The sequence below is a fragment of the Hordeum vulgare genome, chromosome 2H (assembly GCF_904849725.1).
Source record: "Hordeum vulgare subsp. vulgare chromosome 2H, MorexV3_pseudomolecules_assembly, whole genome shotgun sequence".
NCBI lineage: Eukaryota > Viridiplantae > Streptophyta > Magnoliopsida > Poales > Poaceae > Hordeum > Hordeum vulgare.
Genome location: NC_058519.1, coordinates 287526484 through 287552550, shown reverse-complemented (window position 1 = coordinate 287552550; position 26067 = coordinate 287526484). Strand labels below are relative to the sequence as shown.

Here is a 26067-nt window from a genome sequence, read left to right as displayed (position 1 = left end):
CTGATTTCTCCCGAGGTGGTCAAGAGGCTGTAGATCCGTGACGGCAAGCTCAAGCCGACGGGTTCATTCCAAGGGATAAACCCCGACAGAGGCCAGCCAAAGGGAAAGATAACCTTGCCGGTTACATTCGGTGGAGAGATCAACTACCAGACCGTAACGTTCGTATTCAACATGGTCGAGCTCTCCCTGCCATATAATGGAATCCTAGGGCGCCCGGCATTGGCAAAATTCATGGCAGCATCCCACTATGCTTACAATGTTCTAAAGATGCGAGGCCCCATGTCAGTAATCTCCATCCCATCTGACAAGAAGTACACCGTCATTTGCATGAATCTGATGTACCAAGACACGGTAGCAGCCGAAGCCGCAGGAGAATCTGCTCCTGCCAGAAGCTAGAAGAAGGAGAAGAAGTCTAGCAGAAACACCTGCAAGGACTCCGAGAAGCGCGCCTCCATGGAATGCGTTGCACCCGTCGATGACCTTCTCGAGAGTTCCGCCGGTAGGAAGTCCAAGGTCTCCTACCCTACAACATAGAAGGTCCCGACAAGGGAAGTTGGCTCTGATGGTACATTCACCATCAGCACCACACTTAGTGACAAATAGGAAAGAGCGCTCGTTGCCTTTCCACGGGCGAATGTCGATCTGTTTGCCTAGCAACCTTTCGACATCCCCGTTGTTCCAGGAGACGTAATTGAGCATCACCTAGCTGTTTGCGCTCACGCTAGACCTGTCAAGAAGAAGGTTAGAAAGCAGGCCTTGGAGAGGCAACTGTTTATCATCGAGGAAATCAAGATGCTGGAAGCGGCTGGTTTGGTCTGAGGATTACTGCATCCATAGTGGTTAGCTAACCCGGTAGTGTTACGCAAGGCGAGTGTGAAATGGAGGCTTTGCATTGATTTCACAGAATTAAACAAAGCATTCCCTATGGACCCATTTCCCATGACGCACATTGATAAGATAGTTGACGCCACTCCCGGGTGCGATCGGCTTTCCTTCCTGGACGTGTATTCCGGATATCATCAGATTTTCATGGACAAAGAGGATGAGGAAAAGACCTCATTCATAACTCCATGTGGCACGTACTGTTTCGTATGAATGCCCTTCGGGTTAAAGAGCACTCCTTCTACCTTTGCGGGAGCCATGCAAATTGGATTTGGACCCCAGCTGCACAAAATCATGGAAGCTTACATGGATGACATAGTGGTCAAGACCAGGGACGAAGCTACCCTTCTGCAAGACCTAGAAGAGACCTTTGCGAACTTGCGCAAGATCAACCTAAAGCTCAAGCATGAGAAGTGTGTGTTTGGTGTCCCGTTCAGCAAGCTACTTGGGTTCTTTGTGTCTCAGCAAGGGATTGAAGCTCACGCCAACAAGATCAAAGCTATCGAGCAGACACAAGCCCCCAAGATAGTCAAGGACGTGAGGCGCTTGACCAGATGCTTTTCCACGTTGAGTAGATTCATCTCCAAATCCACCGAATGGGCCTTGCCGTTCTTCATAATCCTGAAGAAGACTGGCCGGATGAAGTGGACCCCGAAAGTAGACGCGACGCTACAAGATCTGAAAGCATACCTCTCTTCCGCTCCCACCTTGGTCGCACCCTAACCACAAGTGTCGTTACTTCCATACCTAGCGGCAACGAATCAAGTGGTTAGCGCGACCTTGGTGGCGCAACGGGAGATAGATGAAGATGAAGCCGCCGTGGCAGATGCTACCCGGGACAAAGCCAAAATATCCGTGACAACTCCCAACACAACTCACAAGAAACCCCGCAGGCTAGGAATGAGGACTCCAAGGAGTTGGCGAAGAAGAAGGTGGTGCAGCGGCCTGTGTACTTTATGAGCTCCCTGTTACAGGGGGCTAGATCAAGATACTTTGGAGTGCAAAAAATGATCTTCGGGCTCATCATGGCCTGGAGGAAGCTAGGCCACTACTTCCAAGCCCATGAGATGATGGTTGTCACCCGCTTCCCATTGCAGCGCATCTTGAGGAACACCGAAGCCACACGCAGGATTGTCGAGTGGGCACTGGAGCTGTCAAGTTTTGGAATGAAGTACGAAAGCACTTCCACCATCCTAAGCAGAGCACTAGAAGAGCTTATTGCCGAATGGATGCCCACACCAGACGAAGAAGTCCAGGAAACCATTCTCCTCGGCAGGGAAACACCCAAGGAATGGGTCATGTACTTTGATGGTGCCTTCTCACTCCAGGGTGCCGGTGCAGGTGTGCTCCTCATCGTCCCCACCAGAGAGCACCTCAAGTACGTGGTCCAAATGCATTTTCCATAGGAAGAAGCTACGAACAACACCGCTAAATATGAAGGGCTCCTTGTCGGACTCAGAATCGCGGTGGAGTTGGGCATCAAGAAGCTGATCATCAGAGGGGACTCCCAGCTTGTGGTGAAGAAGGTAAATAAGGATTATTAGAGCCCATTGATGAAGGCATATGTTGAGGAAGTGAGGAAGTTGGAAGTACGCTTCGATGGGCTGCAGGCAGAACATGTGCCACGTGTAGAAAACAGCATTGCCGATCACCTGCCGAAGTGTGCCGCGCAAAAGATTCCTGTGGTACCAGGGTTTTTTGTCCTTCACCTCAGTCAATACTCCGTGTCCCCCATGACAATGACCAAGAAGAGAAGAAATCTGAACTTCGGCAAACATTTCCAGGCTAAGCTTCCTCAAGCTCCTGATAGAGAAGTTGCAAGAGGCGGTTCCGTTTTGCCTGGTCAGCTGCTCCCTCACGCAGAAACCCAAGTTGTCATGATAGAGGCATGAGCTCCCACGAGCACGGAAATGCCTTTAGTCCTTGCCGTCGAGTCACATGCTCCGGCTTGGGTGCAACACATCGTCCAATTCATTAAGACAAGAGAACTTCCCAAGAACAAGAAGAGGCCGAAAGAGTAGCCCGCCGGTCTAGTATGTACTAGTTTTCGACGACACTTTGTACAGAAGAAGACCCAACGGTGTGAAATTAAGGTGCATCGTCCAATTCATTAAGGGTTTCTATTAGCCTACAGACCTCCAAGATGCAACTGAGTTGCTCACTAAATGTGAAGCCTGCCAGTTCCATGCCAAGAACATCCATCAACAAGCGCAAGCCCTCCACACAATCCATATATCTTGGCCATTCTCGGCTTGGGGGCTCGATATCCCGGGCCCCTTGCCCCGCGTTGCCGGCAGTTTCAAGTTCTTGTACGTAGCAATTGACAAGTTCATGAAATGGCCTAAGGTAGAGCCAATGAGAAAGGTGACCGCACTGTCAGCTATCAAGTTCATGAAGGGATTGGTGTGCCACTTTGTAGTACCCAACTGAGTAATCAGTGACAACAACACCCAATTCACGTGGCATGCATTCATGCAGTATGTCCAAAGCCTTCGAAGCAAGGTCTCCTTCGTCTCTGTTGCACACCCAAGGAGCAATGGGCAAGTCGAGAGGATGAATGCTGAAGTGCTGCGAGGGCTCAGGACAAGAACTTTTGATAGACTGCGAAGATGCGCCGAGTGCTGGATTGATGAGGTGCCGGTGGTTCTTTGGTCCCTTAGAACGACACCAAATCGAGCTACCAACTAGACACCTTTCTCCCTAGTATATGGGGCAGAAGCAGTTATCCCCACGAAACTCATATATGGGTCACCTCGAGTGCTTGCCTACGATTAAGTCGGGCAACCGCAGCTACGGCATGACGATGCCACGCTCCTTGAGGAAGACCGTCTCCAGGCTGCTACGCATGGTGGATGCTACCAGCAGGCCTCGCGCCGCTACCATAGCCGCAGGGTACATGGTCGGAGCTTTGAGGAAGGCGATCTTGTCGTTAGGCATGCTCAGTCCGTCAAGGGTTCCAACAAGTTGATACCAAAGTGGGAAGGCCCTTACCGGGTAGTATGAGTCACTAGGCTTGGCGGACTCCGTCTGGAGACGAAAGATGGCATCAAGGTGCATAACTCATAGAATATTGAGCATCTTTGTAAGTTCTACCCATAAGGCGCGGTTGTCGGGACTAGTCCCCGGCAACCACCTTTTGTACAAGACCTGCCGAAGTTGCATGTAACCCTATGTACAAAGCCAGGCACAGACCGTCTGCATAAATAAAGCTAGGCATTGGATAATGTCATCATTCGCATATGCATCATGCATTACACATTTACTTGTGTCATGATTTCACTAATGCCCTAGTTTACCAGTTGTTAAGAGTGCTTGATGGACTTGTGGTCCTTGTTACCTGGTCTCCCGTCTTCTCAAGAGGACGGAGCCTCTCCTTTGCTCTGTATGTTTCCCCTCTAGGTGAATGGGAGACAACGCAAAGACGAGGACAAAGAACCATCGCACGTGCAAGGGGGCTTCCCTAGAGGTGATAAGTTTAGGCTGCCTTATCTTAAGTATAGTTCCGTTCTTTTCTTTGAGGAAATTGTCATGGTTTTATCACGACAGATGTCCTCGTGAAAGGACTTAGTGATGGAGCCATCGCACCTTGGTGGCGACTCAAAGAGGGTGAGCGGAAGCGAGACTCAGGTTTACCCAGGTTCGGCCCCTCCGGTGGACGTAAAAGCCTACGTCATGCTTTGTGTATATTGATGGTGGATTCGATTCCACGGAGGGCGTAACTCGCCTGACCTAGCTCTCAATGATTTCTAACTTAACCTATCTGCCCTAGAGACTCACCTTTATATACAGGTCTAGGCTCCTGGGTTTACAAAGTCCTGGCCCCGTTACAAATCGTGGCCTTCCATATGTCTAAGTCGCCGTGTTTCCCAAGCCAGGAAACCTCCTTGGCGACTTATCTTCTCCATCAGTCCTGAACCATGATCTGGATCATGGGCCCTAGCGGCCCTCATCACGAAGATCTTCCTGCACACCTCAGGCCTGAGCCAAGGATTATACTGAAAATGTCTATATGACTCGCCACTTTCCTGACCCGGCCCAACAGGGCGGGTCATACCGCAGGTAATATCCCCAACATTAGGCCCCAGATTGACTTGAATTCATTCATGCCAATAAACCTTTACGCTTGTCTTCGGTGACTCATATTACCTCCGTCTATTCTCTAATAAGTGACGAGCCGCCAACTTTCTCAATTTGCTTGAGTCGCCAGGTCATTTATTGGTGACATCACCTTCTCCACCATTACCGGGATTTTGATGACATCACTTCCAACAGATATTTTTTGTCTTTATCCCGTTATCCCGAAAATCTAGGCGCCATTATTTTCGGTTTTCAATTTTTCGCCTCGATTCTCGCGCCTGCCGTTTCAACTCTGCACTAGGTCTTTAAATAGTCGTAGGGGAGTGGGCGAGCATCCCCACGTACCCCCATTCCGTCTCCTCGGCTGCTTCGTTTTCCTTGAGCTCGCGTCTCGACCGCCTTGCCATTGCCGAACTTCTGTCGTGGACCAACCGTTTCCCAGGCCGATCGGGGGCACAGTCCCTGTCGCAGAACCTCTGCGACCTTCTTCCGTCACCGCCTTCCTCCTTCGAGTAAGTTCTCTTCTCCCATTAGGGCTAGATCTTGAACTCCCGTATTTCTTAGGGCAGCACCGAAACTCCATGAATGCTAGATCCTTTCACCATTAACCCATCCAAGCATGGCATTTGACATCCTTCCACGTAGCGATAAACCGTGGTAGTCCCATCGCGCTCCCTAGCAAGTTGTATTCTTCCTCCATTGCTTATTGATCCACACACTGTTTTTGCAATGTTCTCGTGTTCTTAGCGCCTGGATTTTTGGAAAGTATTATTTCCTCAAATAGAATCACCCGTAGATCCGTAAATTATCTCTCGGTGTTGGAAACATGTTTGTCCCCAATTGGGAATATCCTTAAGGAAACTTTTAGAGCCACAACCCGCCTCAATGCTACAGCGAGGCACAACAACCTTGTAGATATGCTTCCGACGGTTAGGTGGCGAGTTACCATTACGTAGATCCTGACAACCCGCCAATCTCTTTTTTGTTGTCATGGGTACCATCTCTAAATTTAACTGGCTGCCAACAGAAGTCAATGACGCTTATCTTGAGAAATTTGTAAAAGTGGGTAATCTTGATCCCAAGGAAGTCACTGGCTGGCGAACTACCTTTGGGGAAGCAAACCCTCAACCCGCCGAAGGGAAAGTAGTCATTTTTGCCGATCACCTTGAGCGAGGCTTCAAGCAGCCTGACTCGAAATTCTTCAGAGACGCCTTGCACTTCTTCAACCTTCATCCCCAAGACTTGGGGCCAAACTCCACCAGTAACGTCTGTCAGTTCCAAGTGTTCTGTGAAGGTTATCTGCAAATAGAGCCCACTGTATTGTTGTTCAGGAAGTTTTTCTATCTGAACCACCAGACTGAGTTTGCCAACGGGCTTTGCTTAGAGCTTGGGGGAGTTAAAATCCAGCAACGTTGTGAATGCGGATTTCCGGCCGTTACACTGCCTAGCCATCCCAAAGGTTGGGAAAAGACTTGGTTCTACTGCCGCGACACCTCTCCATCCAATGAGAACCCTTTGCCGGCACTACTAGGAAAAGGGCTATAGATAATATAGACACTAATGACGCACCAGACAAGTGATGCGCCACTACTATATAGCAGTGGCACACCATGTGCAGGTGCGCCATCACACTAATGACGCACCACACACACGGTGCGCCACTATTAACAAACTTTTTTTCTTCAAAAAGTACTAATGACGCACCAGGGCAGAGTGCGCCATTAACTAGTAATAGCGCACCACTCACACAGTGCGTTACTACTATAATTTTTTTTTTTGCAAAAATACTGCCCGCAGCTGCTGCGCCGTTAGGAACCAGACGGGACGGATCGATCCGCTGTTTCTTTCATCGACACCCAACGCATATCCTGCTCCATTCAGGAGGGCATCTCACCCAACGCACATCGCCGCCGCCGCCATCCTCCGACGGAGCTCGCCGCCGGCCATGGTCTCCACTACCTTCTCCTCCTCCCGTCCCGTCATCAGAAGAGAGGAGGGAGGGAGTTCCACCGCGACCGCGAACCAGCAGGTGAGCCGGCGGCCATGGCACGCTCAGATCCGCGCGGACACTTCTGACTTCTCCCGCAGTCTTCTCTTCCTCCTTCGCTGTTGCAGCGGCCGGCCGGTGGATCAGCTAAGCGAGCTAGCGAAGCGAAGCAAGGCCCGACGGATGGTGCCGCCTCGCGGTCGTCTGGCCCTCCTCCTCCTTCTCGCGCTGTCGGCGGCGCTCGCCCCCGGCCGCGCGGCCGCCACCGGCGTCTTCGAGGTGCGTCGCAAGTTCCCGTGCCACGACGGGAGCGGCAAGCACCTGGCGAACCTCCGGGCGCATGACGCTCGCCGCCACGGCCGCTCCCTTGCCGCCGCCGTCGACCTGCCCCTCGGCGGCAATGCCCTCCCCTACGAGACCGGGTAATAACCAATCGATTCACGCGTCGCTCCTTTTACTGTAGTGTGCGGTTTCCCCTCTCGCTCTCCGGCGGGCGCGTCTGACTGCTGGCAAGTGATGCAGGCTCTACTTCACGCAGATTGGGATTGGCACACCGGCCAAGAGCTACTACGTGCAGGTGGACACCAGCAGCGATATATTCTGGGTCAACTGCGTCTTCTGCGACACCTGCCCCCGCAAGAGCGGCCTCGGGGTACTCCCATCTCTTCCGTTTCCCCTGCAATTGCTCTGCTCTGCGGATTTGATCCACCGTGGCCGCGGGGGAGGACATAGTGCAGCACCTCTCGTCCAACTCCAACCCGTCCTCGTCCAAGCTCGCCAAGATCGAGGCGCGCATGGCCGGCAAGGCCGTCTGGGTGCCGCCCCCGTCGCCACCGCACCACCCAGACTACCAAATAAAGTCACCCAGTGGTTTGGGCTCCATATCGGTGTCAGTTTCTGGGAGGCGGTGAACTTGACAAATATGCATCCATCAAGCACCATATGGAAGGAAGTGCTCACCGTTGCTCAAGGCGACTCCATGTCAGTCTGTGTGATAAACTTCGGTACACGGACTCCGTTCGTGTCTTCATTGGAGCTGAGGCCACTGCAAGATGCGATGTACCCTTTTGTGAATTCGTCGATGTCAATCAGCTACTTCAGACGAATACGATTTGGTACTGCCACTGAATATATCACAAGGTGAGACAAGACTGAGATCCATAATAATTTCAGATTTGATCTTAATTATGCCTACAATGGTTTTGAAGTTGGCTAGCTCGGAACATTTGAAGTGTTTGCCCCTTTAACCTGTTTCCTGAATCCCTGCAATTGCTTCTAATAAAAACTAATGTCTTTGTGTGCGATGCAGATATCCATTGGACCCTTATGACCGGTTCTGGGAGGGCTGGTCTTTCTCCTACAACACCTACCCCTGGATGACCCTAAACACTAGCACTCAAGTGAGGAGGGTACCCGGCGACAACACCTTCCAGGTACCAGAGGGCATCCTCCAGGGGGCCACAACATTAGACACAAACTACTCCTTTTTCGAGATCAACGTAGCGGCGGGTCCCAACCTGGACGCCAAGAACCTACAGCTTCTCCCGATCTTCCACTTTGCCGAGATCAACATCAGCAACCAGAACAGGAGGTTCGACATCTACAGCGACAACGACTTGCTATTTCCAGACTTCTCGCCGTCACGATTCCAGGCGGACAGCATGCACCAAAACGGGCGGTTGTTGCACAACCCTGCTGGGATCTTCCTCCTGAACAAGACACGCAGCCCAAGGCTCCCGCCGCTCATCAATGCGTTTGAGGTGTACTCGCCAGTGCGGATGGATAACCTCACCACTGACGCCGAGGATGGTAAGGTTAAAATATATACTGCATGTACATTACACTTTTGTCTTGTACTCCCTCCATCCCAAAATAAGTGACTCAACTTTGTACTAAAGATAGTACAAAATTGAGTCACTTATTTTGGGACGGAGGGTGGCAGATTCACATGATCATCATGCAGTTTATTCAGTTGGTGGAACAGAACCTCCAGCTCCCTACATTTAAACAATTCTTAATTACCAAGATCTCACTGTGTAGACCCCCGAAGATCCTCACCTCCATTTGACATTGTCAGTATCCACATTAAAGCAATAGAAACAAGTTTATCACCCAGCTGACTCAGTACTAACTCCTTAGTAAGCCACCTTCTAAAGTTCAATTGCCAATGAGCCATGGCCAAGACCCTAGTAGATAAATAGATTAAGACAATTTATTCACTTCCACGAAAAGATAAAACTTGCATATATGGCATAATTTTGCAACTAGTTAAGTTAATGTTTCCATTATTTTTAATACACACATGCACCCATACCCAAAATAAACAGCCTTCTTATTCCGTTCCAATTTGTTTGTGTTGTCTTTTTGCTATTGTAGCCCATTATATGAACGAAGTCAAGAAGCACTACAATTTGGCACGAATAAACTGGAATGGAGATCCATGCTCCCCAAGAGAGTATTCCTGGGAAGGTTTGACTTGCGACTACTCCAAGAGGAACCAGAATCCAAGGATTGTTGCAGTGTAAGAACATCACATTTCATATTTTTAACCTTCAAAGTGCATTGCTTTGATCTGGTAAGAAAAACTCGTCACGTGTCTTAATGGCTAATATCTTAAAAACGCAGTTAATTTAGTTGAAAGCTTGAAAACACATTCAATTTAGTGTAAACGAACCACATGCAGATACTTGAATAATATTACAGAAACATGTTAGCTCAATACTACTCGTAAGTTGATAGACATGTACTAAAATGAGTTGTTTTGCAGAGATTTATCTACCAGTGGACTGAAAGGTGGATTGGTCATAGCCTTCATGAACATGGTATCATTGGAAAACTTGTAAGTGGTGCCTACCACTCAATATTAATGAGCTAAATGTGATTATTTTTTATGACCCTAAGCACAAAACATAGTAGGGAATTATCACACAACAATTTGCCTGGAGTTATTCCAGACTACCAAATATAGTCACCCAGAGTTCTGTAGTGAGTCTGATTATCATGTAGAGAGCAACTATTTACCACCGTCACCAAAGAACCTTATGAAATCTATTCATTTTACATCTTACATTTTTTGTTCTATTCATTTCACCATAGATTTGGTAGCACTTTTAGGTTGATGCCATTGAACAAGATATTAAGTTTGTCATATACTGTAAGCTAAAAAAGTGAACTCTCTTTTGTACTGTTGTTCTCATGGTCCACGGATGTCACGTAATCTTCATGATTTAGAGTGTTAAATTTGACATGTTGATGATTTCATCTTGTAGGTTGCCACGCGGATGCCATGAAGGCATTTGTTTTAGTGCCAAATATTACGTACTAATGCCTGCAAAGTATCGTTGTGTATTATATTTGCTATGGAGCTATGTATGTATGGATGCTATGGAACTATATGTATATATGGATGCTATGGAATTTTGGATGTATGTATGCTATGGAATTTTGATATATGGATCATGAAATTTGTTATGCAATTTGCACATATGTTATGTGTTGTGGATCAGTAAAACTATTAGGCACATATTATGTATTATATATTTGATATATATGTTATGTGCTGTTGAATTTATGGTTTTGAAACAAAATATATATATGTCAGAATCTTTGATGTCATGGGGCTCTCAGCAAAGATTTCATACTAGTGGCGCACCACTCAACACTTTAGTGGCGCACTGCAAAAAGCACACTAGTGGCGCCTCGTCAACTAGTGCGCCATTAGTAAGCCAGAGCACATGGGTAAATATGCCCCAGGGAGGCATACTAATGAAGCACCATGGGATATACTAATGGCGCATTGTCTGGTGCGTCATTAGTATACCAGATACTAATAGCGCACCATTAGTAAAAAATTCTAATGGTGTGATGCTAGTGGCGCACCTGTAGTGCGCCATTAGTAGCCAAAACAGATGCGCCACTAGCATGCCTTTTCCTAGTAGTGCGGGCTTCAGGGAAGAACGTGTGCCCATGGACTTCAAGTTGTCGGAAAAGCTAACTAGGGAAGAAGAAGCCACGTTTGTCCCTATCTTTGCAAAGTTGAAGGCCCTTACTGTCAATGGTCTTACTGGGATCGATCTGATCCGCTGCTGGGTGGAGTGGAGAATCTTTACCTTAAGCCGCCGAGATGGCTTGATGTGTGAGTACAATGGTGACTTAAACCACCCCCAATGCATTTACAATGTGAGGCTTTTGGAAGAAGACATTGTCGAGATTGTGAAGAAACTGAGTGGTGAGCCCATTGAGAATTGTTCCAAAATTGGGCTTAAACCTTTTTGCGTCTCCAACCCGGCTCCACAGGTAAACAATCCAAGTCGCCCTTTTACCTTTTCAATGGACTCATTCATGTTTTTGATCTAAGCTTTTCATCATATCAATCAGAAGGATTCGGCGTTTTGGTCCCGAAGACTCAAGACGATTGTCAATAAAACAACCAAACCTGCCCCTAAGACAAAGAAGAAAAACAAAGGCAAAGCCGCCGCAAAAGAGTCATCCGTCGTTGGTGAGTCTCGGGCCGCCGAAGAACAATCAGAGCTAAAAACTCCGTTGCCTTTATTGCTCTAATCTGACTTGTACTCACGCTTCGCTACCTTTGTTTATAGGGACTTTGAGAGCCAAGATGAAGATGTCGAGGTAATTTCTGTTTCTTCCGACTCAACTTCTTCTCCCCCAAGACGGTCAGGCGGATCTGTAGGAAAGTACCCATGTCTCACCCGGATGCTCATCTGGATCCAAATTTCCTTTTGAAGAAGGCGAGTTATACACCCAAACATCACACTCGGAGCCACTCACGGGACCTAGTGTCCGGCTTGCCTGAGAGAACAACTGGTCGCAAACGACAGAACGAGGTATGTTACTGTAAGCACCTTTCTCTTCTTGTGCAAGATATTCCCGTGATTTACACAATCTTTGTATCCTTATCTATCAGGTTTCCCCTCCTTCATCTGGCGACTCAGCTATGTCAACACTGCCCCCAATGATTCGTCTTCAGGGGTAAGTTCCTTTACTAACATGTTCTTTCGGATGTTAATGTCCTCATCTCAACATTGGTGCCGTTGTTTCTCAGAGCACAAGCAAAGAAGAGGAAAACCGGCGACTTATCTTCTGCTCCCAAAGTGGCTGAAATGTTTGGTATGAGTACCTCTATTCTATAGGCTCCAGAAGAACCAGCTGACACTACTAGGAAAAACCTTATAGGTAGGAGCCTATTAGTAGCGCTGGAAAGTAGAAAGCGCTGCTGCTTTTTAGCAGTAGCACTCGACACAAGGCAGCGCTACTGCTAATGTCCTTAGCAGTAGCGCTGGCCATATATTCTGCGCTACTGATAAACAAGGACCAACGAGGCCACCCGCAGTAGCTATAGTAGTAGCGCCGTTCCTAATCCTGCGCTACTACTAAGGTCAATTTCAGTAGCGCTGCGTAGCACCCAACGCTACTGCTAAAAGGGTCCCAACAACATAACCGATAGTAGCTGTAGTAGCACGGCCGACGTGGTAAAAGCGCTACTGCTAAGTACAATTGCATCAGCGCTCCTAAGGGCCCACCACTACTGCTATGTTGAGTTAACACCCCGCGCCGTGCCTAAAAGTTTCCTAACTATCCCCCACTCCCCCACCCCCTCACTCCTCGATCTCAAGCCGTCGCCGCCTCCCTAGCCGCCATCATCGTCGTCGTTGTTGCCGCCTCCCTCGCCATCATCGTCGCCGCCTCCCTTGCCGTCGCTACCGCCCCTCCCCTCCCGCTCTGGTAAGCCCCCTTCGCTTCTCCCGCTCCGGTAAGCCCCCTCCCCATCCCGCTCCGCTAAGCCCCCCACCCCCCTCCAGGCTCCGCCGCCCCCTCCCCTCCCGCTCTAGGCACCCCAAGGCTGCTGCCACTTTGATTTTGGGGCCATCGGTTCAAGACGTCATCTTGAGATGCATGTTAATAAGAAAATCAAGATATGTTTTGATAGGCTAACTAGAAACAAGGAAAAAAAATCCAGTTTGTAAATTTCACGTAAGTAGGCACATTAAGTTTTAATTAGATAACCAATGCTTTCAAACAACTTATTTAAACTTTGGAGAGGAAAAAGGGCACATACGTATTTCACCAACCCACAAATATCATCCTTTTGTTGGTGTTAATGCATAAAACAGTAGTGAGTTTCTCACTTTTGCTTGCTAAGTTGTGCTAAGTTTTGCCGGAATGCCCGAGTGGCCTATGTTTTGCCGAATGTTGATTCACTTCCGTTCCAGAAAATTTCAGGCGCTCCATATGTCCACTATTTAGCAAAGGTCATGCCAAAAATTTCCGTGAATTTCGTCATGACTAGTGCTAGAAACTAGGACATATGGAGTGCTTGGGAATTGCCGGAAAGGGTAATAAATCAACATTCTAACCAATTGTAGGTCCCTTTTTATTATTCATGCTTCTGTTGATATATAGATGTTCATTTTTTTCGATATAGTGTCACGGTTGTTGTTTACACATTTACCACATTAAAACAGAAAATGTGTGATGATGAATATTGGGAGTGTGAATATTGCAGCGACTGTCAGGGTATGTGCGACATGCCTCACCTGCTAGACGATAGGTTCTTCAGCATGAAGCTTGACGAGAATGGAGATATGTTCCTCCCTTGCCATGCAAGAAGATATGTGTTGGAGAGGCTCGGTTTCGAAGACCACGAGAGAATTGAGACGAGGAGCGCTAACCTAAGGACTATACATGGTCACACATTTGTTATCAAAGTATTTAATTCAGGATTTCAAACAGAATTTGGGTGCCCAAATTGGGAAGATCTTTGCAAGGCATATGGATTTCAGGAGGGTATGGAAATAACCTTCGATCTTCGTCCTGAAGATAATATGCCAGGCAACATCGACATTTGGGTGGTTGTCGATATGCTTCCTGTGTTACCTCCATGCGAGTTCCTCAACCATATTTGTCAAGTAATTTGCATTCTATATTTAGAAATAGTGGTGTTCATCCATATATACTAAATTTGTTAAATTATAATTTACAGCTTATTTCGTTTCTTCGTGTGAATTACGGAAATTAGTTGACACGACACACTACACGTGTGGATCACATCTAACTTGGGAGGAGAAGGATGTTCTTCTCTACTTTCTTGTTGGTGTTCTGGTTTCTAGGGATACCTTCCCATATAATTTTGGAATTGGCCAAAATTATACATTTTACATGCCACTAGTGCATAGTTGAGGCCGGATGACATTCGCCGAAATATCTTGGTAAGAGTTTCCTAATTAAGTACGCTCTACTATTGCATAAATGGTGTTGATTAAATTGCTAACTAGGTTATTATTATGTTCTTCAACAGCAACTGCCACGTGATGTAGTGCCTCTGTTGATGCACCCAGAAGGTCATATGAAAATTAAAAGCCCGGTGAGGGCTGAGTTCGAAGCTCCATACTCGAGTAACCTCAAATCAAAATAAAAAAGGCTCCAAATTGAAGCATGGAGAGAAATAAAGAAGGATCGCAAGCCACAAGTTGGAGACCGTTGGATCTCTGTGCTTCATCATGGAGACATGGGTGTTATTCTGTTTTATGACATATACCTAAGAGCGAGGACTAGGTCTTATGAGAGACACATTATTCTGGTTTATATTAACTTGACATGATCGATTATGATGCATGCATATGATGACTATTATGTTGTTTCTCTGTTTTAATTTATGTGTATCATATCATAACTTGGTATATGATTAAGATGATGATAAGTTGTTAGCTGAGTATGTAAGATGATGATGAGTTATATGACATGTTACTCCCTCCGTCCCAAAATTCTTGTCTTAGCTTTGTCTAGAAATGGATGTATCTAAATACTAAATTTGACTAGATAGATTCATATCTAAACAAATATAAGACAAGAATTTTGGGATGCAGGGAGTACTTTATCTGTATGATGTGACGCAAATTATGCATGTTTATTATGATATGACGAAACCACTGTATAGAGCATGCACAAATACGTAGGGGGAACATAAATACGATGCGAATTAAATATTAAAAGCAGGAATGTTAGCAGTAGCGCTGTGATACGTCCATTTTGCATCATGCTTTCATGTTGATATTTATCGCTTTATGGACCGTTATTATACTTTGTGGGACCTTACTTATGCCTTTTCTCTCCTATTTTGCAAGGTTTATTTGAAGACGGAGAATACCGGCAGCTGGAATTCTGGACTGGAAAAGGAGCAAGTCTGAGTCCTCTATTCTGCGCAACTCCAAATGCCCTGAAAATCAACGTGGATTGTTTTTGGAATTTATAAAAAATACTGTGCGAAAGAAGTGTCAGAGGGGAGCAACCAGGAGCCCACAAGCCTGGTTGCCGCGGCCTACCCCCCTGGCCACGGCAACAGGGCTTGTGGGCACCCTGGTGGCCCACTGCCCCCCCTCTTTTGCTATATGAAGGGTTTCGTCCGGAAAAAAAAATCAGGATGGAGCTTTTTCGTGGATTCTCCGCCGTCACGAGGCGGAACTTGAGCAGATCCAATCTAGGGCTCCGGCAGGACGATCCTGCCAGGGAAACTTCCCTCCTGGAGGGGGAAATGGTCGCCATCGTCATCACCAACACTCCACTCGTCGGAGGGGAGTCATCTCCATCAACATCTTCATCAACACCATCTCCTCTCCAATCCCTAGTTCATCTCTTGTAACCAATCTCCGTCTCGCGACTCCGATTGGTACTTGTAAGGTTGCTAGTAGTGTTGATTACTCTTTGTACTTGATGCTAGTTGGATTACTTGGTGGAAGAGTTTATGTTCAGATCCTTGATGCTACTCGTTACACCTCTGATCATGATTATGACTATGCTTTGTGAGTAGTTACTTTTGTTCCTGGGGACATGGGATAAGTCATGCTAATAATAGTCATGTGAATTTGGTATTCGTTCGGTATTTTGATATGTTGTATGTTGTCTTTTCCCCTAGTTGTGTTATGTGAACATCGACTACATAACACTTCACCATATTTGGGCCTAGAGGAAGGCATTGGGGAGTAGTAAGTAGATGATGGGTTGCTAGAGTGACAGAAGCTTAAACCCGAGTCTATGCGTTGCTTCGTAAGGGGCTGATTTGGATCCACTAGTTTAGTGCTGTAGTTAGATGTTGTCTTAATTCTTCTTTCATAGTTGCGGATGCTTGCGAGAGGGGTAAATCATAAGTGGGATGCTTGTCCAAGTAAGGGCAATAGCCAAGCGCCGGTCCACCCACATATCAAACTATCAAAGTAACGAACGCAAATCATATGAACATGATGAAACTAGCATGACAGAAATTCCCATGTGTCCTCGGGAGCGCTTTTCCTCTTATAAGACTTTGTTCAGGCTTGTCCCTTGCTACAAAAGGGAATGGGCCACTTGCTGCACCGTTGCTACTACTTGTTACTTGTTACTTTTCGCTTGCTATGTTTCACCTCACTACACCAACACTTGTTACCGCTACTTTTAGTGCTTGCAGTTATTACCTTCTTGAAAACCGTTTATCAGAGCCTTCTCCTCCTCGTTGGGTTCGACACTCTTACTTATCGAAAGGACTACGATTGATCCCCTATACTTGTGGGTCATCATGCTGGAATATTAACAGTAACGCTAGCTTAGCAGTAGCGCTCTACTTATTCCAGCGCTACTGCTAATGTAGATACCAGTAGCGCTTTCAATCCAGCGCTACTGCTAAGAGTTAGATGTAGCACGTTAGCAGTAGCGCTGGCCCCAACGCTACTACTAGGGTTTGCCCTAGTAGTGTGAAATCCACGACGATACCTTTGATGATTTTCCTGATATCCGGGTCAACCCTTCAAGCCCTCAAAAGGAAGTGACTGAAAACATCAACCCGCCCAGTCCTTCTCACGCGCCTGAAGACCCAGATTCAGTCGTTGTTACTGGTACCAGCTATTCTAAGCCTGCAACCGCAGTGTTAACCAAACACGCGCCAAAAGATGCCCAAGTATTTGCAGAGAAAGATATCACCAAGCTGAAGCTTCCCAACTATGAAAAATTGGAGTTTGAGAAACTATATTCTGGTTTTGTGAGCCGCCTTGAGACAGGCCACGGGATAGAAAAAAGCGTGGCCAATATGATGCGGATCAAACATGAGGTATGATATCTATTATCCTTATTAACATGTCCTCCCATTAGCCCTCCAAAGGACGAGTCATCCATGATGAATCGTGCATTTGCGTCATCTTTCAATGTGTAGCCCCCAAGGGCCGGGTCATCTTTTTAAAGATAAGCCTGGTCTTTAACCTGTAGTTGAAAAAAACCTTCAACCTATAGCCCCCAAGGGCCGGGTCATCTTTTTAAAGATAAGCCGGGTCTTGAACTTGTATTTGAACAAAAAATCTTTAACCTGTAGCCCCCAAGGGCCGGGTCATCTTTTAAAGATGAGCCGGGTCTTTAACTTGTATTTGAACAAAAAATCTTCAACCTGTAGCCCCCAAGGGTCGGTTCATCTTTTTAATGATGAGCCAGGTCTTTAACTTGTATTTGAACAAAAAAATCTTCAACCTGTAGCTCCCAAGGGCCGGTCATCTTTTCAAAGATGAGCCGGGTCTTGTTTGAAGGTATGACCTTGGAAGAATTGAGTCATACATTAGCCCCCAAGTGTCAGGGATGTTGCTTGCAATGGTCCTGAAACTTGCTTTCCCGATGTTTGTTGCAGGAATCCTTGACGCGAGCTGACTCAACTGTGGCCAGTTTGAAACAAAGCTTGGCAGAGCAGCATGACGCTCGAACTAAGTTTGAAGAGAAGTTTCGCCTTGCCCTGACTGACATGGAAAAAATGAAAGCAGAGCACAAAAGGTTTGAAGACAAGGCCCATGCCAAGCAAGTTGCTATTTTGAAAAGGACGGAACAAGCCGAAGAGAAGCTGAAACCCGTCGTACAAGAACTCTCCGGCTTGAAGCATCACATCTCCAAAATGACCCAGGCCATATTTGGTAAGGGTCAATTACCTCCTTCCGAAAGTGCTTTGTACAACCTTGCAACCACTTATGATCCTGCTTTGTCACCTGTAGGTCCGCGAGCCGCCACCCTGCAGAATGACTGCATTCTGAAGATGAAGGCGATCTATACTTTGACAGAGCAGCTGTATACTGGTGGTGTGATGACCATGAAGGCCGTTATGGGCATCAGGGAGCCCATAAAATCCATTAAGCATATGTTGGGTTGCTTGTCAACATTGCCATCCCAAATAGAGGAGCTAAAGAGGCCAGCCACCCGCAAGGGAGCGCTAACTGCCCTAAGCCGTTGTTTGGCCTATGCTCCAGAACATAAGCCGGAAGAGGTGGCTGGTGGATTTCCAAAGCTGAAGGATGATGGGTCAGATTTCACTGAGGAGGAATACCACCATTGTGTACAGCAGTCTCGCTTTGCGGCGACTCATCTAGCGGCCGGTATGGATTTAGGCAAATATCCGGCGGCTTATGATGAGCACATCAAAAGGGCGACTCCTCCTTTGTATGAAATCACCAGCCTGACTCCCCGACACCGTAAGAATCCTTTTGATTTTGATGTCGATCTATCCACCGTCTTGACTGATGAAGACGAGTTCCTCGCCTTGACCAATTGCAATTGGAAATTGGACGACTTATAGATCAAAGATGGCGAAAGCTTGAGGCAGGATAACTCGGAGGCGGCTTGAGCTAAACTCACATGAAGTTATCTCCAAAGAATACTTTGATCCTTTATGGTCGGGTTATGTTTCCTGGTATGGCGTGCTGAGCCATGTAATAGTCTAGGATTTTTGAAAACAGTATGATAACTGTAACTTGTCATGGTGTTGAAAGTTTCAGCCTTCATTAATATGAATCGCCTTTCCTAATGCTTTGTCATGTTTGACAAGAAAGATCTTTGCCCTGTTAATCAGAGAAAAACAATAAGCCGGCTCAATGAGTCACGACGGGTTATAATAGAGTTTTATGAAACCTTTGGCTGTGCCACAAAGATAGTCATAAAGTTCATTGGCTCAATGAGTTACGACATGATAGGACGAGTTTGCAAAACTCTAGTGCTACCCCAAGAAGGCTTTTGCAACAGTCAGAGTTGTTTAGACCGGCTGATCAGACGCGAGTCAAGCTTTAGTGAAGCAGGTTCAGTGAACCCATGGTTTGTCTATTTTCCATATGCCGACTCCCGCTAGCACCCTTCATGTTTTAACCAAGGCAAGTTAAGGGTCCAAAAAGTGGATAGAGTACATGGGACCATAGGGCGAGTCGCCAAACACACAGTCTAGTATAACCATTGTAATGCGTTAATTTTTCACTAGCCAAGAGGGTATTTAGGCTAAACTCAATGAGCAGAAGCCCCCAAGTGACCTATGATTAGGGAAAAGTCACACGTAGGATTGCAGAATCGTGTATGCTCTTACTGCAAAACGACTTGGGAGCTACTAGCCCCCAAGTAAGCGGCTTAATTCTCAAAACCATATAGGGTGCCCATGTTTGAACCATGCATCGTGGCAACTTTGGTCCTCTTTAGCGTACCAACATCCAGTTTTGAAATAATGCAGCGTGGTGACTTATGCTCTTTGATGCTGATAGCATCCATGCTTGGACGACTTATGGAACAATAAAGACTCATGCTTTCAAGAAGCTGAAACGGCAGAAACCCCGAAGTTTGTGGGCGCCGGCTTTATTGCTTTATATATAAAATGAGAGATTACAAAGACTAAACTTTAGACACAGATAAGGAGCCAGTGGCTCTAAGTATAGTATGGCCGTAAGTGGGTAATGTTCCATGGCCGGGTCGTCACAACCTCTATTGTTGGCTGATACGTCTCAAACGTATCTATAATTTTTGATGGTTTCATGCTGTTATCTTGTCATCTTTGGATGTTTTATGTACCTTTTATATCTTTTTTGGGACTAACTTATTTATTCAGTGCCAAGTGCTAGTTCCTGTTTTTTCTGTGTTTTTGGCTCTTTTCAGATCTGATTTTGGAACGGAGTCCAAACGGAATAAAATCCCCGAAATAAAATTTTCCCGAACGGAAGAAGATCAGGGGGCTTGAGGGCCAAGCCAGGAGGGCTACAGGGGGCTCACAAGCCCCCTATCCGCCACCAGGGGGGCGGCGGCCAGCAGGCTTGTGGCCTCCCTGGCGCCTCCCTGACCTAACTCCTTCGCCTATATATTCCCTAAAATACAGAAAAAAAATCAAGGGATCCACGAAAATACTTTTCTGCCGCTGCAAACTACCGTTTCTGCGAGATCTCATTTGGAGACCCTTCCCGGTACCCTGCCGGAGGGGACTTTGGAGTTGGAGGGCTTCTACATCAACATCATCGCCCCTCCAATGACTCGTGAGTAGTTCACTTCAGACCTACGGGTCCGTAGTGAGTAGCTAGATGGCTTCTTTTCTCTCTTGGATCTTCAATACAAAGTTCTCCATGATCTTCATGGAGATCTATCCGATGTAATCCTCTTTGGTGGTGTGTTTGTCGAGATCCGATGAAATGTGGATTTGTGATCAGATTATCTATGATATATATTTGAGTCTTTGCTAATTTCTTTTATGCATGATTTGATATCCTTGTAAGTCTCTCCGAGTCTTGGGTTTTGTTTGGCCAACTAGATCTATGATTCTTGCAATGGGAGAAGTGCTTGGTTTTGGGTTCTTACCGTGTGGTGACCTTTCCCAGTGACAGTAGGGGCAGCAAGGCACACATCATGTAGTTACCATCAAGGGTAACAAGGTGGGCTCAGTCGTAGATATGCGATTGTCCATCTACATCATGTCATCTTGCTTAAGGCGTTACTCTGTTCTTTTGGACTTAATACACTAGATGCATGCTGGATAGCGGTCGACGTGTGGAGTAATAGTAGTAGATGCAGAAAGTATCGATCTACTTGTTTTGGACGTGATGCCTATAGATATAATCATTGCCATAGATGACGTCATGACTTTGCGCGGTTCTATCAATTTCTCGACAGTAATTTGTTCACCCACCGTCTACTTGCTTTCATGAGAGAAGCCACTAGTAAACACTACGGCCCCCGGGTCTATTCACACCTATCGTTTCCACTTTGCTTTTACTTCGCTTTGTTACTTTGTTGCTTTCAGTTCTCACTTGGCAAACAATCTGTACGGGATTGACAACCCCTTCATAGCGTTGGGTGCAAGATTTTTGTGTTTGTGCAGGCACTTGTGATACTCCTTCACTGGATCGATACCTTGGTTCTCAAAACTGAGGGATAACTTACCACCGCTGTGCTACATCACCCTTTCCGCTTTGAGGGAACACCAACGGAAGGCTCCAAGGCCGCGGGGAAATCCTTTGCATATTTGCCTATGAAGTCCTTAAAGGAGTAGCCGTAGCAGAAGGATTCCTGGTGCCGTTGCTCAGGAGAATCAAGACATCTACCGTCAGCACGTATTTCTGGCGCCGTTCGAAGGTCTTTTGTTGGAGTAGCAGAAGTATTTCTGGCGCCGTTGCCGGGGAAGGAGAGATCTATCCAAGTAGGTCTCACAAACTCATCTCTTGCATTTACTTTTTTGCCAGTTGCCTCTCGTTTTCCTCTCCCCCACTTCACATTTGCCGTTTTCATTTGCCTTTCTCCTTTGCCGTTTTCTTTTGCCTTTGCCATTTTCCTTTGCCGGTTTTCTTGCTTGCTTGTGTGCTTGTTTGTTTGTTGAAGTCATCATGGCTGAAAACATCAAATTTTGCGACTTCTCGAGTAACAATAATGATGATTTTATTAGTACTCCGATTGCTTCCGCCACTAGTGCAGAATCGTATGAAATCAATGCAGCTTTGCTGAATCCTGTTATGAAAGAGCAATTCTCTGGCCTTCCTAGTGAAGATGCCGCATCCCATCTCAATACCTTCATTGATCTTTGCGATATGCAAAAGAAAAGAGATGTGGATAATGACGTGATTAAGTTAAAACCTTTTCCTTTCTCGTTGCGAGATCGCGCAAAAACTTGGTTTTCGTCTTCGCCTCAAAATAGTATCAATTCTTGGGATAAGTGCAAAGATGCTTACATATCCAAGTATTTTCCGCCGGCTAAGATCATCTCCTCACGTAACGATATCATCAATTTGAAGCATCTTGATCATGAACACTTTGCACAATCTTGGGAGAGGATGAGGCTTATGATTAGAAATTGTCCCGCTCATGGCTTGAGTTTGTGGATGATTATAGAAATCTTTTACGCCGGCTTGAATTTCGCTTCTTGCAATATCTTGGACTCCGCCTTAGGTGGAACGTTCATGGAAATCACGTTAGGAGACGCTTCAAAACTCCTAGACAATATCATGACCAACTACTCTCAGTGGCACACTGAAAGGTCACCTGCTAGCAAAAAGGTACACGCTATAGAAGAAATTAAATCGCTTGGTGCTAAGATGGACGAGTTGATGAATTTGGTTGCTAGTAGAATCGCTACTGTAGATCCTAATGACCTGCCACTATCTTCTTTGATTGAGAGTAGCAACGCTAGTTTGGACGTGAATTTTGTTGGTAGGAACAATTTTGGCAACAACAATGCTTTTAGAGGAAACTATGTTCCTATGCGTTTTCCTAGTAACTCCTCTAACAATTATGGCAATTCCTACAACAATTATGACCCTCTGATTAGAGAGTAATATCAAAGACTTCATCAACTCTCAAAAGATTTTCAATGCGTCCATAGAGGAAAAACTACTCAAAATAGACAATTTGGCTAAGAGCGTTGATAGGATATCTTTTGATATTGATGCTTTGAAAGTTAGATGTGCTCCTCCCAAGGTCAACTTGGATGAAACTTTGAAAGCTATGCGTGTCTCCATGAATGAGAGCAAAGAAAGAACCGCCCAAATTCGCGCTAGGCATGAATCACTACAGGAATCAGCTTCTTTGCCGTCTGCCATCACAGACGACAAAGACAAAATCCCGGACGGCAAAGAGAATACCACAGACGGCAAAGAATCTCACGGCCGGCAAAATTTCTGCGTCAGCCTACGACGGCATCGTACCTTCTTTGCCGTCTGTCCCCACAAAGTGGACGACAAAGAGCTTTGCCATCAGCTTTCCATAGGAGCAGTCGGCAAAGTGCTCGAGACGGCAGCCGACAGGTGTTGCCTCCGTTAGGGGTTAACGGAGGCTTTGCCGTCTGCCTCCCCCTTATAATTTGCCGTCTGCCTCCCCCTTATTCTTTGCCGTCTGCCTCCTCCTCCTCCCCCCTCCACTCTTTGCCATCTGCCTCCTCCTCCCCCCTCCTCTATGCCCTCTTCTTTGCCGTCTGCCCACCCTGAAGGCAGACGACAAAGAGCCTATATAGACACCCCAGGATGCATATCTGGGTGCCATGTGGCACCTTTGCCATCTGCCAGCTGATGGCACAGGTCTTTGCCATCAGCTGGCAGACGACAAAGAGCCCATATAGTACCTGTTTTTTTGTTTTATATTATTTCACAACACACACACACACACATATATATATATATATTTGACAGCACATTTATATAATTCACCACACATATATGATATATAGTTCACCACACATATACTTGCCAACACATATATATAATTCACCACACATATATGATATACATATAAATCAATGTACATCCCCATATATCGAAAGAACCAACATACAAAGTATTGCACTGTCTATCCATATATACATATACATATAGTTCAACATTGTTCATCAACTCAAATGAAAACTAGATGATATACATATAAAGTTCATTCATCGACATTGTTCAACTCCATGAATGCCAGCTTCCATGCATGTAGTATATCCAATCTGCAAAAATGTGAATAAGAAAGTCAGAAGAAGAACAAAATATGATGTTTTTGAGATAATTATGTCATTTTTAGCGGAAAACAAGCTAAGAATATAATATTCATGAGCTAACCAAGGTTCTTATGCCATTTTTAGCTTATTATGGCATTTTGGAGTTAAATGGGTTAATTATGTCATTGTTGGGGAAATTATAGCAAGGATAATATGAAAGAGGAGAAGAAAGAGGAGGAGGAGGAGGAGGAGAAGAAGAAATCAATAAGAAGGAGGAGAAGGAGGAGGAGAAGGACTAGAAGGTCCTTGGCCTTCTTCTCTTCTTCTTCTTCTTCTTCTTTCTTTCTTTTCATTTTTCCTATTTATTCTCCTCTTCTCCTCTTGTTGGAGCTAAATTACCTAATTATGTATTTTTGGAGCTATATGGGATAATTATCCCATTTTAGAGTAAAACAAGCTAAGAATATAATATTCATGAGCTAACCAAGGTTCTTATGCCATTTTGAGCTTATTATGGCATTTTGTAGCTAAATGGGCTAATTATGTCATTGTTGGGGAAATTAAAGCAAGGATAATATGAAAGAGGAGAAGAAAGAGGAGGAGGAGGAGAAGAAGAAGAAATCAAGAAGAAGGAGGAGAAGGAGGAGAAGGAGGAGGAGGAGAAGGACTAGAAGGTCCTTGGCCTTCTCCTCCTCCTCCTCCTTCTCCTTCTTCTCTTCTTCTTCTTCTTCTTTCTTTTCATTTTTCCTATTTCTTCTCCTCTTCTCCTCTTGTTGGAGCTAAATTACCTAATTATGTATTTTTGGAGCTAAATGGGTTAATTATCCCATTTTAGAGGAAAACAAGCTAAGTATATAATATTCATGAGCTAACCAAGGTTCTTATGCCATTTTGAGCTTATTATGGTATTTTGGAGCTAAATGGGCTAATTATGTCATTGTTGGCGAAATTAAAGCAAGGATAATATGAAAGAGGATAAGAAAGAGGAGCAGGAGGAGAAGAAGAAGAAATCAAGAAGAAGGAGGAGAAGGAGGAGAAGGAGCAGGAGGAGAAGGACTAGAAGGTCCTTGGCCTTCTCCTTCTCTTCCTCCTTCTCCTTCTTCTCTTCTTCTTCTTCTTCTTGTTCTTTCTTTTCATTTTCCTATTTCTTCTCCTCTTCTCCTCTTGTTGGAGCTAAATTAACTAATTTTGTCTTTTTGGAGCTAAATGGGCTAATTATCCCATTTTAGAGGAAAACAAGCTAAGTATATAATATTCATGAGCTAACCAAGGTTCTTATGGCATTTTGAGCTTATTATGGCATTTTGGAGCTAAATGGGCTAATTATGTCATTGTTGGGGAAACTAAAGCAAGGATAATATGAAAGAGGAGAATAAATAGGAGGAGGAGGAGAAGAAGAAGAAATCAAGAAGAAGGAGGAGAAGGTGGAGAAGGAGGAGGAGGAGAAGGACTAGAAGGTCCTTGGCCTTCTCCTCGTCCTCGTCCTCCTTCTCCTTCTTCTCTTCTTCTTCTTCTTCTTCTTCTTATTTCTTTTCATTTTTCCTATTTCTTCTCCTCTTCTCCTTTTGTTGGAGCTAAATTACCTAATTATGTCTTGTTGTAGCTAAATGGGCTAATTATCCCATTTTAGAGGAAAACAAGCTAAGTATATAATATTCATGAGCTAACCAAGGTTCTTATGCCATTTTGAGGTTATTATGGCATTTTGGAGCTAAATGGGCTAATTATGTCATTGTCCGGGAAATTAAAGCAAGGATAATATGAAAGAGGAGAAGAAAGAGGAGGAGGAGGAGGAGGAGAAGAAGAAATCAAGAAGAAGGAGGAGAGGGAGGAGAAGGAGAAGGAGGAGAAGGACTGGAAGGTCCTTGGCCTTCTCCTCCTCCTCCTCCTCCTCCTTCTCCTTCTTCTCTTCTTCTTCTTCTTATTTCTTTTCATTTTTCCTATTTCTTCTCCTCTTCTTGGAGCTAAATTACCTAATTATGTATTTTTGGAGCTAAATGGGCTAATTATCCCATTTTGGAGGAAAACAAGCTAAGTATATAATATTCATGAGCTAACCAAAGTTCTTATGCATTTTGACGTTATTATGGCATTTTGGAGCTAAATGGGCTAATTATGTCATTTTTGGGGAAATTAAAGCAAAAATAATATGAAAGAGGAGAAGAAAGAGGAGGAGGAGGGGAAGAAGAAGAAATCAAGAAGAAGGAGGAGAAGGAGGAGGAGGAGAAGGACTAGAAGGTCCTTGGCCTTCTCCTCCTTCTCCTCCTCCTCCACCTCCTCCTCCTCCTCCTTCTCCTTCTTCTCTTCTTCTTCTTCTTCTTCTTCTTCTTCTTTCTTTTCATTTTTCCTATTTCTTCTCCTCTTCTTGGATCTAAATTAGCTAACGATGTCTTTTTGGAGCTAA

General features: G+C 45.5%; 1 pseudogene across 1 annotated transcript; it reads left to right on the top strand.

The window, feature by feature from the left end:
- The first annotated feature begins 6780 nt into the window (after positions 1–6780).
- LOC123426103 lies at positions 6781–10427 on the top strand (annotated as a pseudogene). Its single transcript, XR_006622015.1, has 7 exons — positions 6781–6988; positions 7048–7368; positions 7469–8086; positions 8256–8755; positions 9323–9467; positions 9714–9785; positions 10216–10427. The product of XR_006622015.1 is annotated as an uncharacterized LOC123426103 (transcript).
- The last annotated feature ends 15640 nt before the right edge of the window (positions 10428–26067 follow it).